The 18,872-nt window shown below is 56.0% G+C and overlaps 1 non-coding gene across 1 annotated transcript; it reads right to left on the bottom strand.

Annotated features, from left to right (window-relative positions):
• Positions 1 to 1,601: 1,601 nt before the first annotated feature.
• Positions 1,602 to 1,673, bottom strand: TRNAM-CAU (transfer RNA methionine (anticodon CAU)). The gene has a single exon. It is a non-coding gene; the product is annotated as a tRNA-Met (tRNA).
• Positions 1,674 to 18,872: the final 17,199 nt, after the last annotated feature.

Below are 18,872 nucleotides of genomic sequence, written 5' to 3' on the forward strand. Positions count from 1 at the left end.
GAGGGGGCGCAGGTGCGCGCGGTGGGCGCAGGGGTGAGCGGCGGGCAGAGGTGTGAGCGGCGGGTGCAGAGCTGAGGCGGGGCGGGATGGGGGGAAGGAAAATGAGCGTGGGGGGGGGGGGAAGGATTTCTCCACAGCTGGCGCCTGGAGACCAGCACGAGGTGCCGAGGCAGCAGCAGCAGCCGAGGCCGCATCACAGTGTCAAATATTCTATTTTAAACAAGAGTCTTCCGGGGTCGCCGGGGGGGCTCAGTCGACTGCAGCTCAGGTCACGATCTCCCGGTTGGTGGGTGCGAGCCCCGCGTGGGGGCTCTGTGCTGCCGGCTCAGAGCCTGGAGCCTCTTCACATTCTGTGTCTCCCTCTCTCTTTGCCTCTCTCTCTCTCTCTCTCTCTCTCTCTCTCTCTCTCTCTCTCTTTCAAAAATAAGTAAACATGAAAAATATTTAAAAAAAAAAAGAATTCAGCTCATTGGCTTTCAGTTTTGGGTTTTCATCCCTCCCCTTCCCATCTTGTTGATTTCATATTAATTTTTGAAACTGCAGAACCTTCACAAATGTAGCTTTCGAAAGGTAAAGGCTTACCAGAAAGTACACTCAGAGAAACGTTCTTCCATATTCCTTTATGCCCGGTTCTACCCTTTTACATCACCAGCTTCCCTGGCCATCTGTGACTAATGCTGCTTGTGTACGTATTCCTCACTCTGGACAGTTAAGGTGAAAATGCTTTTAGGGGCCAAACAAGCAGAATACGTCCAAGAGGACTGGTCTTGCCCAACAGGAACGTCTTCACCACTAAACTCCTGCATGAACATGATTACTCGAACTTTCCCTTCGGCCATCTTGCCCTGTGGGGGTCCCGCTGTTCAGAAGAGTCTCTGTCCCCTCGTCACAACCCAGGCACACATTAAAAAGTATATCGATTAGTAATTTTCTGTGTAAAACTTGTCTTCCGCAAATGTATCAGAAGGACTATTTTGCTCCCTCGTTTGTCCATGGAATTTGGTGTCCATTTGGAATGTTTTATTCTAGTGGATTCCAGTGTTTTCTACCATTTCACATCTAACTTCTTTGCTTCTTGTGTTTCTCCTAACGTTTCCGTGAATCTAGTTTGCGCACGTATGGACAAGGAGAGGCTATAAAAGACACCTTCCCGGTTCCGGCACATAACATTGCTTCAGAGAAGAATTTGCAGCCCATTATGATGCGCTCGAAATGAGTGTCATAAGATCGTGCGCAGGAAGAGACACGCGAGTGAAAGGAGCAGAAAACCCCACCCAAGTAAAAAGGCAGGTTTGCAGGAACCAGCGGCCTGGGCAAAAGTAAGTAATGCTTCTCCTTGAGGCGGGAGAAAACCGCGCGACAACGGTCACATGCCCCCTCCAGGTGCGCCGACCGCCTGCCGGAAGGAAGCTCGGCACCTGTCACCTCCCCTTCTCCCTCCTCGAGGAAGATTTGCCTCTGCTCTGAAACGAGCCATGAGACAGTCATGCTATCATTTGAAGGAGAAAGGATGAACATACCACACGTTTCTAGAAATCAGGCACTATGTCAGGGGTGACTACTATGAGCCCGAATGCACATCTTCCTCCAAAAGGTCCAGCTAGCAGAGGATGGTTTCGATCCATCGACCTCTGGGTTATGGGCCCAGCACGCTTCCGCTGCGCCACTCTGCTCCGCGGGAGGCGTCCCGGCTCTTATGTTTTATCAGATGAAGGAGCAGCCCCTTCGCCGGGCTGCCCCTCGCCTCTCCCGCCCCTGTCCCCCCCCCCCCCCCCCCCCCCCCCCCCCCCCCCCGCTCCCGCCTCGGTCGCTGCCGGGCCGCCTTCCCCGGGAAGCAGGTGGCGCGGCGGCCCGAGCGGCTTGCTCGGCAGCGGGAGCGCGGACGCGCACCCGGGAGCGGGAGCGCGGACGCGCACCCGGGAGCTGCTCTGGACTCGGCCGCCCGCTGGCGGGGGGAGGAAGGCACACGGACGCCGGGCTGACCGCCCCCCCGCGCGCCGCCCCTTCGCCTGGCAACCGGGGTGAGCCGGGTACCCCCCCTGCGCCCCGCTCCCGCCGCCCCGCGCGGTGGTGGCCGCAACAGGTGTCCCCTGCGCCCGGTTCCCGCGGCCCCTGCGCGGCTGTCCTCGCGCGGCGTGTGGCACCAGATCCCGCGCCGGCCTCTCGGAAACTGCTTTCCCGGCTCGGGACGCGCAGGGCGTGGGGGCCATCACCCTTGCCGGGGAGGAGAAGTAATTCTCTCTCCAGCCCTCCGGTCTCAGTAACTCAGTAACAACAGCAGCGCAAAAGAAATCGTTTACTAACATGCGCGCCTCACGCGTACCCGCAGGACGAGGAGCTCCGCCCAAATCCCAATCGCCCCCCCCCCGCCGCTGAAGACGCGAGAAAAGAGTTGGGGGGGAGGGGCGGCAGGGGAGGTGACCGGGTCGCGCACGGTCCTTTGGGACCTTTGGGACACAGCTCTGTCCGTGCCTTCTCCCTGACAAGGGTCGACACCTTTTGTGTTTCCCAGCACGGAGGGGAAGACGGACAACTTTGTAAACTTCTGCCCGGCTTTTAGGCACATGGGGGTGGATGGGGGGTGGGGGAGGGGGAGAAGGGGGGGCGGTGGAGAGAGCCTCTTGTATCTGCGGCTTCTCCACTGACTTCCGCTCAAAACAATCCTTATGCCACAGTGGCCTGTTCCGCCAGCCTTCATTCCAGCCACTGCATCGGAGTCTTTCCTTCTCTCGGAGGCAGGCTGAGCCCCTGGGCAGCTAGACCGAGGGTAGGAAGACGCTGCAGAGGAGGAAGGTGACCGACTGATGTGCACAACGTGGATCCCGGCAAAACAGATCCGTGCCCCCAGCACAGGACCGGGCCCACAAGATTTGGAGTCTGGGCCCTTAGCCTCTAGGGAGGAAGCCTCTGGTCTTCCTCCCCAGCCCGGTTCCCTGAGGCCCACGCGGTCACTGGACCTCTCCCTGCCCCCACCCCCACCCAAGCCTCCAGAGCCCCAGAGGGTGCCCACCGGGCACCGGAACACAGCCTCCCTCAGTCTACCTTGATTTCAGTTTCCTCACCTCCTCGTTCGCCTTCTCTCTGCCTTACTTCTTTTTAACATTTCTTGCAAGGCCCGTCTATGACACGGGATTCCTTCTACTTCTGCCGGAGAAATCCCTTCTTCGCTCCGGAGGATAGTTTCACGGCATACGGAATCCCACACCGGTAGTTTTTTCTCTCAACGCTTTAAACATTTCCCCCGCGCTGATTGCATGAGTCCTAACCCGCGGTTCCCTGGAGACCTCTTTCCATTTCCTCCGGCTGAAGGCAGCATCAGGGCCCAGGGGACGCTGTCCCTCCCGACACACCTGATCCAAGATACTGACCTGCCAAAGCTAAGAGGCGCCCAAATCCCAGCGAGGGGAGCAGCCAGGCGGATGAAGGGACAGTATCCTCCTGTCTTGTGACACTGTACCTGGGAGGGTCCAGACCGCCTCCCCGGAGACCATCATGGGAGCGGGCTCCTCAAAGCCGACTATACTGGATTGCGTGATCAAGAAGGCGTTCTCGGGAGACTATGGGATAAGACTGATCCCTGGGAAATTCTGCACGGTCTGTGAATTAAGATGGCCCACGTTCGGTGCAGGCTGGCCTCTGAGGGCACCCTAGATGTCCCCACGGTCCGAGCTGTTTATAAAGTAGTTACTGGAGACCCTGGCCCCTCGGATCAATTCCCATACATTGATCAGTGGCTGGAAACAGCCCAAGTCCAGCCTCCTTGGGTCCGGTTCTGCATTAATAGTAAGGGACAATGTAGGGTCTTGGTGGCACAGGCCGAGAAGAAGACCTCACAGCAGGAAAAAACGCCCCCCATCCTCCCAGAAAATCCAGAAGCCCTTCCATTTCCACCACCATATGCCCTCTATGCCCCACCGCTCAAGAGAGGGGAACCTCACCTGCCCGACAGTCCACCTCCGTCGGTTTCGCCTCCACCAGCGGCTAGCCCACCCCTCCCAGGGTCACCCGAACCGGTGCTTGGGTCTGTGGCTCAAGGTCCAGGACCCCCAACGGCAGTGCAGTTGCTGTTACAGGAAACAAAGGGTCCACAGAGAATATAGGTCCCGTTAAGACCCCAAAAGAGGAAGGATCGGTTTTCTGCTACCGACCGTTCTCCACTACTGACCTCATCAACTGCAAACACCACACCCGCCCGATCTGAGAGGCCGCAGGCGAAACTCCTAGAGTCCCTGGTCCAGACCCCCCCGTCCTGCCTGGGTCGACGGTAAGCAGCCTCTGCTCACCCTTTTCAACACGGAAGAGCGCCCACGAATTGTCATTGAAGCCAGAAAATGGCTCCAGACCCAGGCACCAGGTGGACAACTAGATGTTGAGGCTTGGGCACGGGAGGCTGTGCCCGAAGAGGAGCCCCGCCGGGACCCCGACACGGAGGAGGGAAGGGCCCGGTTACAGAGATACCAACTCACCTTCCTCCAAGGGGGAAAAGCGGGGCCAGAAAGCCCACCCGCACGGCAAAAGTATCCGAGGTCCTACAAAAACCAGAAGACAGTCCAGCTGACTTCTATGACAGATTACGTGAGACCTACGGAGTTTACTCTCCATTCGGCCCAGAAGCCCCCCAAAACCAGCGCATGGTCATTGCTGCCTTCGTGGGACAGGCCCAGTGTGACATTAGACAGAAGCCCCCAAACCGGGAAGGATTCACTGGAAAGAACGCCACCAAACTATTGGAAATCGCCAACAGGGTTTTTGTAAATCGGGACCAAGCTGCCAGAAAGCAGACGGACCGAAGAATGGAACGACAGGCAGCTCTCCTGGCCGTGGCCTTGGGGCCACCGGACGGGCCCCCACGGACACCCTGAGGAATGCAAGAACAAAAGAGAAGGGCGCCACTGACCCAGGATCAGTGTGCCTTCTGCCAGGAATGTGGACCCTGGAAAAACAAACGTCCCAACCGCCAAAAGGGAAAAACGAAAACTTCCCCACCCAGCTACCAGCCGGAACCACCCGAGGCCGACCTGCTCGGACCGGCGCGAGTGGACCCTGATTAGGAACGACCAGGCTCTCTCCAGCTGGGCCCCCACGAGCCCATGGTCAAAATGAAGGTAGAGGGCCAGACAATAGACTTCATGGTCGACACCGGAGCCGAACACTCTGGTGACACACAGGTGGCACCTCTGTCGGGTCACAAGTCACCATCGTAGGAGCCACTGGGCCGCAAACCCGAAGGGCCATTGCGCGGTCCCCAACAGTGCCGGCTGGGGGTCACCAGGAGGTTCATGAATTCCTGTATCTACACGACTGCCCGCTGTCACTGTTAGGTGAGACCTCCTGGCCAAGTTGAGAGCAGAAATAGCCTTCACCTCGGATGGACAGACCGCAACGGCACCTAAACAAAGAGGCCCAACCCATGGTTTTGTCCCTGATGAATCCACGGGAAGAGGAACAGATTATATACTTGCCCTCCCGGTGAGCCAACAGCGGCCCCCAAACTAGAAGCCGAACTCCCTTCAGTTTGGGCGGAAGGAACCGCCCTGGTCTGCCAAAAAACCACCGCCTGATACTAATTGACCTAAAGCCTGGGGCCCGACCTGTCAAAATACACCAAGATGGGGTCCCACGGGAGGCACTCCTGGGGATCCAGACACACTTGGACAGGCTACTCAAATGGGGATTTCGGAAGCGATGCCAGTCCCCGGAGAATACTCCTCTGCTGCCCATAAAAAAGCCTGGGACAAATGATTACCATCCTGTACAGGACCCAAGAGCCATTAATGAAGCAGTCATCATGCCTCATTCAGCGTTGCCTAACCCATACGCTCTACGAGGACTCACATCCTTGGGAGCAGGATGGTTCACAGGCCTCGGTTTAAAAGATGCCTTCTGTCTCCAGTCGGCGCCTAATCATCAACCCTTATTCGCCTTTGAGCGAAAACCCTGCCACGGGGGCAAAGGGGCAATTCACTTGGACTAGACTACTGTAAGGCTTCAAAAATCCACCCATCTTATTCAGTGGGGCGCTGGCATCTGACTTAACCAGGTTTCCGGAACAGGACCTAGGACCTAGGACGTGTCCTCCTCCAACGTGGACGATCTCCTGCCGGCCAGTCCCACGCGGACCCAATGCTGGGAGGGAACCAGGGCCCCACTCAGGCTACTGGCAGAGGCGGGATACCGGGTGTCAAAGAAAAAGGCACGGATCTGCCGACAGGAAGGTTAAATATCTGGACTTCAAAATCACCCAAGGCCAACGGATGCCGGGAGCGGAAAGGAAACAGGCAGCCTGTGCCACCCCGGCTCCCCCTACCCGCCGGCAGGTCCGAGAGTTCCCGGGAGCGGCAGGATTCTGTCGGATATGGATGCCAGGGTGCTGAGTTGGCCAGGCCGCCACACGAGACACGACGGAAAAGAAAAGGCCTTCGCCACCGTACAAACAAAACTCACAGAGGCACCGGCCTTGGGGCTCCCAGATGTATCGCGAGATTCCAACCTGTTCGTGCATGAGAAGAATGGGGCGGCCCTGGGGGTTCTCACCCAGCGATTTAGGCCTTGGCGAAGACCGGTGGCGTACCTTTCGAAGCATAATGACTCAGTTGCTGCAGGACGGCCACCCTGAGGGCACTAGGAGCCACCGCACTTCTTTTTTTTTTTTTTAACGTTTATTTATTTTTTTGGGACAGAGAGAGACAGAGCATGAGCGGGGGAGGGGCAGAGAGAGAGGGAGACACAGAATCAGAAACAGGGTCCAGGCTCTGAGCCATCAGCCCAGAGCCCGACGCGGGGCTCGAACCCACGGACCGCGAGATCGTGACCTGGCTGAAGTCGGACGCTTAACCGACTGCGCCACCCAGGCGCCCCAGAGCCACCGCACTTCTAATCAAGGATGCGGACAAATGCCCGTGGCGACCAAACCTAAACGTTAGGTTTCCCATTCTGTTATTTCCTTGATGGCTGCCAGAGGGCAACACTGGCCACCGTGCGCTCGGGTGACACGTTACCAGGGACGGCTAAGTGAGAACCGACGAGGAAGACCGGAAGCTGGAAGAACCCTAAACCCCGCCTCTTTCTTGCCCGCAGGGCGTGATTGTCCGGAGGCACTGGACGAAGTCTGTTCTGGCCGAGCCGACCTATCAGACAGGCCCTTACACAATCCTGACCTCATCCTGCGCACCGATGGCGGCAGCTTCACGAACGAAGGCCAGACACAGCGTCTGGCTAGTCTCCGCGCTAGTCTCCGATTGTGAGGTCGTAGAAACAGAGGCCCTGCCGCAAGGACGGTCGGCCCAAAGAGCGGAGCTGTGGGCCCTCCTCAGAGCACGAGAACTCGGGAAGGACAAAAGGGCCGACACGGACAGTGACTCGCGCCACGCCTTCGCCACTCCACGGGAGAACGAACAACGCCCCCAAAAGTCACGCTGGCCCTGGAACTGCCCACCGCCCCGAGGTACACGATCCAAGAGACAAAACGGGCACAGCAGGAAACAGGAGGCCAGACAGAAGGATGGTGGGTGCTTCCAGACCAAAGAGTCTCCGTACCGGAGCCGCTAGCCGGCCTGGTGGTTCTCCGACAGCCTGAGCTCACCCATCTGGGAAAACCTGCCTCTGAGGCCTTACGGAGCCGTTACTATGTAATCGCTCAGCTCCCGTCCCTCCGTGCCTCGGCCTCTCAACAGTGCCTCCTCGGTGCTCAAAATAGTGCCAAACAAAGCCCCACCGGGCCCAAGGGAACCCAACGCTGTGGTCAGGCACCCTGCGAGGATTTGGAGGTAGACCCGGGGAGGATACAAATACCTCCCGGTATTCATCTCCACGTTCCCGGGCTGGGCGGAGGCCTCCCCCACACGCACCAAACACGCAAGAGGGGTAACCAAGGCCCTGCTAAGGGATATCATTCCCAGACACGGAACGCCCCTAACCATAGGCTCAGACGACGTCCGGCTTTCTTGGCCGAGGCAGTGCAACAAGTAGCCAGGAGCCGGGTATCCAGTGGGACTTACACGCGGCCTACCGGCCCCAGAGTTCAGGGAAAGTGGAACGTGTGAACCGGGCCCTCCAATGAGCTCCGGCAGAACTCGGTCAAGAAACTAGTCTGCCCTGGGCTGAAATACCGCCCCTGGGCCTGCCGCAAGTACGCTGCACCCCTCAGCAAAAGTAGGATTCTCCCCCTTCGGGATACTGTACGGGAGACCACCCCCCTTGATTCAACTCCAAGGGGACATCAAGGAATGGGGAAACTTAGAGGCCCATAAACAATTGCAAGGGCTAGGACAAATGGTTCTTGGCCCGCAGGAATATTCTTTGTTTGTGGAACTAAGGCTGATTTGTGCCTGCCTGCTGGCCGGATGGGAATTTGCACCTTTGCAACTCCTAACCCCCCCCAGCGAGTATTCTCCCCGACAACCAATCTCTTACCGTTCCCTGGGCTGCACATACCCGGCCCAACCGAGCTATCCAAGCTACGCCTCTACTAATCGGGTTGGGACTCCCTGCCGGAGTAAGTACTGGAGTTGGGGGAGTAGCCTCATCGATTTCCTTTCACCAAAACCTATCCCAAGATCCGACAGATGACGTAGAACAGGTTGCAAAGTCCGTGGTGGACTCCTTAGCAGCAGGGGTATGACAAAATAGAAGAGGGTTCGACCTGTCCAAGGCTGAGAAGGGGGGAAATACGCCTCTTCCTAAATGAGGAAGGTTGCTTCTATGCAAACCCAGGAGGAATAGTCAGAAATACGGTCCAACAGCTGAAGGAAGGGGTCTCGGACAGAAGGCGAGAGCTGTCAGAATCCTGGGGGTTCTGGAATGACATACGGAAACGGGGCCCTTGGATTCTGCCCTTAGTTGATCCCCTCCTAACGCTTTTGATAGCCCTCCCGTTTGGCCCCTGCGTTCTCAATGTGATAACCCACTTTGTTTCCTCTTGGGTAGAGACAGTAAGGCTTCAGACGGTGGCGGGAACCGGAAGCCCTAACTACGATTACAACCCCTTGGACGACGGGGGGGGGGGGGGGCCCCCCACCGCACAACCTCAGCGCCCCCACTCAGCAGAAGTACCAGAGGGGTCACTGCCTTCCTGTTACAATGCCAGGACTCCCTTCACTGCTAATATACAACTTTGATGTTCTCTAAGTCCGCTTGAGAATCAAGAGGGGAGAATGAGGAGAAAATCAGACGTGTCGTGGCTTTCCTCAGGGACTTCTTACATAAGGTCTGAGATGTGTTCTTTCCCTGGTAATTCACCGTGTGAGGGGACGGAAGCATTCTGTGCCTAGGCCCGTCTGTCTGTCGGTGAACCTGGGCCTTGGGCTGTGACCTTCCTCCGTGTTAGCCCCTCCCCGCCTTAGGTGAGCAGAAGAGGCCGGAGGGGGCTGGGAGCTGGGTGTCTCTCACCCCCCGGGTCTGTCTGGCTCGGTCCCCTGTGCTCAGGCCTTGTTGGGGACAAGAGAACGAGGGTATTTTTGAATGGCTACGGTTCTCCTCCCCTTGAGGAGGCGTGGGGGGATTTTCCTCCAGAACCTGGAAGGGCTCCCAGAGGTGAACTCCGCGAAAGTGCGGGGGCTTCCCGGAGACTGGACCCCCTCGAGTTTGTAACTTCACGCTTGTCTGCAGGAGGCTCCATTCCTCGGCCGAGCTTCCCCCTGTGTGGTGCTCCTGCCTCGGTTTCTCCTCCCGGCCTCCGGTACCGTGAGCTTCGAGCCTCCGGCCCGCCTGTCGCTCCAGTTTGGGAGGCGGTGGTTTGCCCTGCTGAGCTCTGTTCTGTGAAGACTGGAAGAAGATTTGCAAATGTTCAGTCTGTTTCGTGTTTTTCTCGCTATGAGGATAAGACTGGCAACTTGTAAACTCCTCGTATGCTGGATGGGAAACAGGAGGTCCTCCAATTGGCTTTGAAATGCTTCTGTTTGATCAGATACGTGCCTGGCATGGGCGGTCGTCAGCCATTTCTGCCTCCACGGTAGTGACCTTTGGCAACACTACGGAATTAATGAACCCAGTGAATGAATCGTCATGAGGCCCTGAGTGGTTTCTGAGCAGTACGTGTCTGCCCATCTACATTGTTTAGGAATAACTTAATTTATGATTTCCATCTGGATTCAGTAGGTTCCCAGGGCAAAGGGCACGGAGGGAGGGTGTTGATGGTCAAGACTGGTCAAGGAAACGGGCCAGGCCTACGAGAGCAGCCCAATGTAAGACCCCTTCACCGGAAGTGGACGTTGGGCCTCCTGAAACTGATGTGGGCCCCAGGACCCAGAGGGGCCCCACAGGACCAGCCGAGAGGGTCCTTGACTGCTGATAGGCCTTATGCTAAGTTCCAGGGAGGGTGTGAACCACCGTGGAACCTGAGGATTCAGGGACCCTCAGTCCTTTCACTGGGGGAAAGAGGTTGCCTCTCCCCTGCAATCCCCAATTCTTTGCGGGCCCGACAATATGCTGGCCCTCCACAAGCAGCGGGGCGGCAGGAAGCACGGGTCTGTCCCCAAGGAGCCTCCACCCCTGCGAGAGACACAAACACCAGCATCAGCTTGAGCCGCAGGGCAGACACAGCGCCACGGGCCTCTGCCGGCTGGACCGATCAGGGGTAGCGTCCTCAGGGGCGAGGCGCCCACACCGGGTCCTGAGAAATGACTGTAGTTGCCTGTGCTTTTCGCTTCCTGGGCCTCGGGTCTTATTTTCATGCCTTGGTTGGAGGAGGGTGCGCTGCTGTGTTAATAAGCTTTGTCCTCCTTCGAAAACTCTTCCCAGTGATCAGGATCTGAAGGAAGCACCTCTTCAGGGCAGGACCAGAGACAGCATGGACTTTACTCCCGCTGCACGGGCAGGATCGCGGCCAGGTGCAGCCAGGGGGGGACGCGGGTTCCATCTCTGCGTCCCCCACGCCCAGGTCCCTCTCCTCGTGAAGACGGCATGCGTCTCAGTCAGACCGTGCCCAGGGGTCATGTCCTCGGCAGGGTGATGGCCCACAAAGCCACGAGGAGTCTCAACCCCATGACATTGCAACATGAGACGACTTAATTTTCCTCCAACCGCTGCCTTCAGGCTGGTCTTGTTAAACCTCTCTTTCCATCCTGTGGGCCAATTCCATAAGTTTGCGGACACATTTATTTCAGTGTCCCCACCGTAGGGCTGGGGGCAGAGAGGAAAGGGAAGTAAGGAAGATGGCGGATAGACGGAGGGGGCAGGTGCTCTGTCTTCCAAGGATGCAGGAGGGTGCAGGGTCAGACGTCCCCTCTCCACTGCCAGGCCTGGCTCATCCATTGACTGGGGAGCAAAGGAGGGAGAGAGACCTTTGTCTCCTCACATGACTGGCCGCTGCCCAAGGTCTCTGCCTGTTGTGGGTGCTGCTTCTCGGGCTCACGAGGACTGGCTGGCACAACTTCCGTGCAGGTGCACCTCTGAGCCACCACTCGCCCCAAATCTACGGTCTGTGAGGCTGATGACACTGACCTATCTCCCCTGACACCCCTGAGGCTGAGACAATCCTAAAAGACAAATTTGTCACTCGATCGGCCCCAGATATTCAGAGAAAACTGTAAAACCTGACTGTTGGTCTGGAAGGGAGCCTGGAGGAGCTCTTACGAGCTGCCAACTGGGCATATTACAACCAAGATCAAGAGAAGAATAAAAAATAAAAAAATAAAAATAAATTAAAAAAAAAAACAGAAAAGGAGGCTTAAAAAAAAAAAAAAAAAGAATCCGAGGCCTTAGTGGTGGCCTTACGTACTAGGTCAGACCGGACTTCCCGAGGTCCTGGCACCAAGTGCCATTTATACGGCCGTTCAGAGCACTGAAGTGAGAGTGTCCTCAGAGGGGTCAACCAAAATGAAAACCCCGTAAGCCAGGCCCTTCGCGCGGAGACAACCGCTGGAGATCTCAAGGCCCTCGGGGCCTCTCTCTATGAGGGCTCAGAAAACCAGTGTCCCTGGGAGGGACTGACCGGGGCCTGGGGCTCTTGACGGTGGCTCCCCTCAACCAACTGTCCATCAGAAACCCAGAGCCTCGAGTGACTCTCAACGTGGAAGGAAAACTGGTTGATGTCCTTCTTGACGCCGGAGCCACCTTCTCCGTCCCCCTTCCCGCTCCAGGCCAACCGTCCACACGCAGGAGAACAAGTAGAAGCATCTCCGGAAAGCTTACACCTAAGTGTTTCTCTCAGCCCCTGGGATACCTATGGGGAAAACTAATTTCTGCTCCTTCTTTCTTGGCAAAACCAGACGGCCTTCCTCCCTTGCTAGGAAGGCACATTGTAACCGAGTTAGAGACTGCACACTACTGACTCCAGAACAAATGAACAATTGTGTGCGCGTTTGGAAATTACCGGATAGTGTAGGCTGTAGATGCCAGGGTTCGGGAAAATAGTTTGCCTGCTGTATCAATGATGAAATGAGACTCAATCCTACCTACTCTCCCCGCCCCGCCCCCCCGAAAAAATAAACTGGGGTCTGGCTCCAGCCCTTGGAATGGCTGCAAACAGAGCAGGGCATTTACTGTTACCGGGCTCACAGAGGTAAAAGATCATTAAAGCACAGCATCAGGCTTTTCATTTAGGGAGGGACAAAACTTATCAAATGGCCCAAAGGATGTTTACTAAAAAAAAAAGGCGTCAAGGACAGTTCTGCGAGTAGTAACAGCCTGTAAAGTGTCTTAGAAGCAATCCTTCCAACCCCAGACTTGCTCCCCCAGACCATCAAGGAACCAGAGACTATCCAGGAAAGACTAACGATTAGGTTTCCCTCATCTGCCAAGGCCAAAGGAATTCCAACGCCTGTGGGTGCGGATTGATACTTTTACTAATTGAGTAAAGGCCTCCCCCTACAGGACAGAAAAGGCACACAAAGTCAGGAAAGTTCTGCTTTATCAAATAATACCCGGGTGTGGCTCCCCTAAACATTTGCAAATTCATAACGGGAAATGGCTGCCTTGCCTCTTCCTCCAGTCGAACTCCTGGCTCTTGGAAAAGTTTCACACCTCAAAATGAAGCAGCCCGTCTGCTTAGACTCAGCAAAACTCTAAATAACACCTCGCAAGCATTAGATGCTTAAAAATTTGTTTTAATGAGCTGAGGGCCAAACTCTTGAAAATAGAGCCCCCCCCCATCGGTTACTTGCTCCGTCACCTGGGTTACGAGAGGTTCCCCAACACACGTTGCTCCCAAAGCCAGGGTCTCCCCGAGATCGTTTGACAGATGCCATCTTGTTGGCGAGTATCCTCTTCACTTGGTGTTTTTCTCTTCGTGTCTGCTGACGTCTATGCAGCCTCCTGCCTGCCAGCCTTCCCGTAGAACCACACTGCGGGCCACTCCAGCGACCCTGGGGCACACTCCGACGGCTCTACCCCTACACTGTCCCCTATCAGCTTGAAGAAGCCGGAACGGGCAGCGTCCCTGTTCCCTGACAGCCGACACGGGCCCTGTTCCAGGGGAGGAATGAATAGGGAAGGGTTAACATGAGGCAGGGAGAGATCAGGGACCTTCAGGGAGGCAGACTGCAGCCGCGGGTGGGAGGCTGAAGCAGCCCACGGGGTTCTCCCCTCTCGAAATCCTTTATGGGCACCCTCGCCCCATTATCAAGGGCGCAAGCGGAGGATCTAGATGAGACAGGCAATCTAACCCTAAGACAACAGATGTGAGTCCTTGCCTCTACCCTAATCACCTTATACCGCTGGGTCAGGGAGCGATCACCTGTGAGGCTGACCGCAGACCCTCACCCCTCTAACCAGGAGATGCTGTGTGCAGGAAGGAGTGGAACATCCAACCCCTGAAACCCCTCTGGAGGGGCCCGTTCGCTGTCACTGTGTCCACCCCTACTGCAGGAAAGGTAGCCGAGGCGGGTCCCTGCATTCGCTACAACAGAGTGAAGCCGGCATCTCGAAACTGGGAGTGCCTTCCGGATCCATCCACGCCGCGCAAGCTGACCGCACGGAAGGTTCTGCCACTCCAGAGGCCCAGGAGACTGCAGCCCTGCTTTAGTCACTCCGGAAGCTGACTGATCTACGCACGGCAGAAGCTCGAGGAACCGACGGGCTGGTGAAACAGAAGACCGTCCTTATTTTCTATATGTTTCCTTGCTGTGACGCACTGTCACGCCCTGTTTCTCACCGTTACTGTAATTCTCACTGTAATTGGCCAACGGACTAAAAATGTGGTGACAGGTTTCTGTGAACCCTCACCTTCCTTTTGAGGACAGGATTCTTCGTTGGTACCAACGTGGGGATCGATGGCCGTGAGACACCAGAAAATTAGGTCCCACAAACCTTATAGTAAAACAAAATGCCGCAGCCCTACTACCGGGGCTTGGGTTCTCGAAAGCTCAGCTATTGGGAAAAACTGCCTTGCCTGGTGGGAAAAAGTTCATCGTCGTCTCGTTAAAAACTTAACATGCCTAGGCCAAAGATCTCATCACTCAACCACCCGGAAAACCCAGTGGTGGGAGACCCCGGATCACCTTGAGCCGGATCCGCACCCCTGGTCTAAATGCTCTCATCTCCGAGAGGCCTGAGACAATGTCAACACGGCCATCAAATGGCGGGTCCCAGGTGGACTTCACTGGATATGGGGAAGGACGGCCCCTACAGGACTTCCCTCGGCCTGGTCAGGGTCACGTATGCTGGGAACTCTCCGTCCATCTTTCTTCCTGCTCCCGCTTGCCAGAGGGGAACATTTGGGAGCCCAAGCGTATGGGGACGGGGAGACTCAAAGGAAGCAGCGTGCCTTACAAACTGGCGACTAAAAAGGTAATAAATGGCCTCCCGAGCGTGTAATCCGATCTTATGGCCCTGCCACCTGGACAGAGGACGGGTCCTGGGGCCACCGCACCCCCATCTACATGCTAAACCGCATAATCAGACTGCAAGCAGTTGTAGAAATTACAATGCGACAATCAATGCAGTCAGAGCTCTTAACTTACTAGCCGAGCAGCAAACCGAAGCGCGCCATGCCATCTATCAAAACCGCTTGGCCTTAGATTACCTGCTTGCTTCTGAGGGAGGCGCTTGTGGAAGGCAAGTTTAGCCTGAGCGCCTGCCGCCTGCAGACCGATGATGAGGGAAAGTCATAGAGGAGATCACGGGTCAAATACAAAGGATTGCTCATGTCCCCGTCCAGACCTGGGATGGTTGAAACCCCAGGGAGTTATTTGAAAAATGGTTTTCAGCTTTCAGGGGATTCAAAACTCTCATAAAAATTATCCTCCTAATTCTGGGAGGGTGCTTAATCCTACCCTGCCTAGCTCCCCTGGTTGTACTGTCTGCCTCCAGTCTCATCGAGGCCGTGATTAAAAACAACAGACGGCCACTCGTGTAGTGATATTATAGAAATATAAACCTCTAAACCAAGATGATGCTCTTAGACCCAGACAGAGGGGTCCAAGCCTCAAAGGGGGGAATGTGGTAGGGTCTCCTCCCTAAGGAAAGAAATAAAAAAACCCTCAAGGCAACCTGACTATACGTGTGCGTGCCCACATCCCTCACGACCTTGTAACGTGAAACCACTTAATCAGACTGCACGTTTGTGCGTCACCATATACGGGAGACAAAGAAGTGGAAAATAGATTAAAAGCTACACCACGTGGCGTCCGGGGCTCAGTTCCTCGAGTGCGAACCCAACTGAGCAGTGTCAGAAGGAATTAAGTTGCTTCCTGGAAAAAAAAAAAAAAAAAAAAAAAGCCTCACTGTCACGACTCTACTCCCTGTGCAGGAATATCCTGCTCCACTGAGGGAGGCAATGGCCTCATTTTTGGTGGCTCTTTTCGGAATGTGGAGACTTGAATAAGTCTTGCTTTGGGATAGGAACCCCCGGCCCCCCCCGTCCCTACTCCCGAGCGGCTAGAGAAGTCCCGCTCGGTACCTCCCAGCAAACACTGTCTACTGTGGACATGAAGACTCCCCCATCGCGGCCAGGCCTCTCCCCGTCCTGGGCCCTGGGCTCCGCAGCAGCTCTGAGTGGTTTCTCCCCGCGATTGTGGTCTACTTCTGACAACAAATGTGCTGCACCTCCCCCCCCCCCACCCGTCGGTTCCCCAGCTCTCCGGACACCGACCCGCTACGTGTCCCGAGGTTCAGTCCAGTTCTGACCCTCCTTGTGCATTTGGTGCCGGGTGAACTGGGGAGACCCGGGGCCCGGGGCCCTGACCCCTTTCGTCCCAAAGGTGTCACTGAACGCTCTTGGCCTCATCACGAGAAAGGACTCAAGGTCAGACACACGACTCCCAGCACGGCGGGTGGTGACGCAGGGGAGGGAGAGAGAGGGCGTAGGCCGCACGCACCCACCCACCGAGCGAGCCAGAGTGTGGCCAGCCCTTCCTCCCAGGCGCTCAGGTTTCTGTCTTGGGAGCAGCTGTTCACCAGAGGACGGGATTATTCGCGACTTGGGGCGGGAGGTTTGGCGCCTTCCCTTCCTCGTTTGCTCCGGGGCTCCTTCATGGCGCCACCCCCTTGGGCCCGTCTGGGGTGACGGGGCTTCCCGAGGAGTCCGGACACCCGGCCATCATGGTTTCGCAGCCTGTCTGCAGCCCTGAGCCCAGTCACGCCGACACAAACAATTAACCTTCACAGGCGTGTTGAGGGGAAGCGGGGAAGAAGGCTCCGGTTCTCAGCAGGGTTTGTCCAGCAGAGGCCTCCGACCCGGCCCCTGAGGCTGTCCGTCCCTCAGCCGCGTCCTGGCGGGAACGCCAGGAAGACCCCCGGGCACCTGCGTCTCCTCCACTCGAGATGTTTCCACACGGCCAACGCGCGTCCTCGCCTTCGTGGGAAGCCGGGAGCCCTGCGGGGAGCCGGCACCCGACTGAGCCCTCAGGTCTGCGCGCCTTGGGCTCCCGGCCCCAGCTCTCTGCACCCCTGGCTGCTCCCGGCTCCGATCCCGCAGAGGCAGCACACCATTCTGCTGAGACACAGGGAACTCCGGAAGGGAGTGCGTCAGTCACACGCGGTGTCCCTCCTGGGGCCCTTAAGGGAAACGAACGGGGCACCTGTTCCAAAGGAGCGCCCAGCTCGGGTGAGGCTAAGACCATCAGATCGGCAGGAGGGGACGAGCTGTCCCTGAAGGGGGATGGCCTCCTGAGCGACCGAAGTCAGAAGGCTCACTGGGTGCGGGCCCCCCCGTTGTGAGGCTCTGCGACAGCCCCTGGGGACTCAGCATCTGAGTAAGACCCGTGGTCAGAGCCAAACGTGGGCGCTTTTCATTGGGCTCAGACTGTTTCCGATAAGGAGACCTGTTAAAGGATGAACACGACTGTCCGGGCCAGCACCTCATCAAGGTGTCGCAGGCGGTATCCTTTGCTGAGGCTGCTTCCGGGGGCTGGCACCGCAGGGGCCCCCTAACAACCCGGAGACTCAGCGCCACTGGGGCAGGTGGCTGGGATGGGGGCGCAGGGTGCCAGCAACGTGGCTTAGGGAGTCCGCGAGGAGCAAGAAGCTTCCTCTGTTTGAAGATAAACAGTGATTCTATCTGGCCAAATGGAGACGCTAGGAAGCAAAATTTAGGATTAGGAATGAAGACCTTATTTTCCAAGCCAGGGAACCTTTCAAATGTCGAGGGAAGGTGCTCACCACCACATTCCAGAACACCACGTGTGTGAAGTGGTCAGACTAGAAGAAGGTATCCAGGCCTGGAAACGTTTTCAATTCAAGAGATCTTTCGTTCATTGTGTCCTGTCCTAGATCTCAGACTTTTCATTCCTTGTAATCAACGATACCATGTCCTGACGGTCGATACTTGCCTAGCGGATGCTGGGATGTAAATCCAGCCGGTAGAATCACCAGCACGCCCAGCCATCTGTTCATGGTAGTCAAGACTGGAAACTTCCCAAGTGCCCACCTGCAGTCAACGTGGACATGTTCACGTGAAAAAATACATAACGCAGAACGTAGAATGAATAATCTACAACTTCCCTGAGTGAACTTCACAGACCCGTTGACCAAAAGAAAAGAGGCACAAAAGAGGATTCGTTTTGGGAGGGGTGGCAGGGCGGGGGGGGGGGGGTGCGGGGGTGAAGGTTTATGGAAGGACTTGGCTTATGCCAATTACGGGGACTGGCTAAGCAATTTGTAAATCCGTAGGGCAGGCACTCAGATAAGGCGGGCCAGCAGGAAGAGAGGCTGGCAACGGAATTGAAAGTATAGATGAAACAGAAAGTCGGTTCTTTGAAAGTTTCAACAAAACTGACCAGTGTTTAGCTACATTGACTGAGAAAAACAAAGAGAGGAGACGCAAATGATGAAAATGAGAAGTGAAAGTGGGGACGTTATTACAGATTTTATAGAAATAAAAGCAATTGCAAGAGAGTACTCCGAAAAAGCATACTGGGTAAAGCTAGATTAAGTGGACGGATGTCTAGAAACATCCAATCGGCCAAATAGAAAACATGAAGCAACAAACATGTGAACAGACCCGTAACTGCTGAGATACTGAAGCAGGAATCCAAACCATCACAACAAAGAAAAGCCACCCCAGATGGTTTCACAGAGGAATGCCACCAAACGTTTAGAAATGTACTTTTGGCGGTTGGGGTGCCTGGGTGGTTCAGTCGGTTAAGCGGCCGACTTCAGCCAGGTCGTGATCTCGCGGTCCGTGAGTTCGAGCCCCGCGTCGGGCTCTGGGCTGATGGCTCAGAGCCTGGAGCCTGTTTCCGATTCTGTGTCTCCCTCTCTCTCTGCCCCTCCCCCATTCATGCTCTGTCTCTCTCTGTCCCAAAAATAAATTAAAAACAAAACAAAACAAAACAAAAAAAAAACGTTGAAAAAAAAATTCAGAAATGTACTTTTGGCGGCCGGAGGGGGGTTGTGGAGATGACAAAGGATGTTGATTTAGACTTGATCCCTGGAGACTGTCATACATGGAAAAACACTTCCTTTAAAGTGGGGGAAACAGTCATCAGATTGGCGTC

This window comes from Herpailurus yagouaroundi, unplaced genomic scaffold, assembly GCF_014898765.1.
Source record: "Herpailurus yagouaroundi ecotype Mexico unplaced genomic scaffold, PumYag 250, whole genome shotgun sequence".
NCBI lineage: Eukaryota > Metazoa > Chordata > Mammalia > Carnivora > Felidae > Herpailurus > Herpailurus yagouaroundi.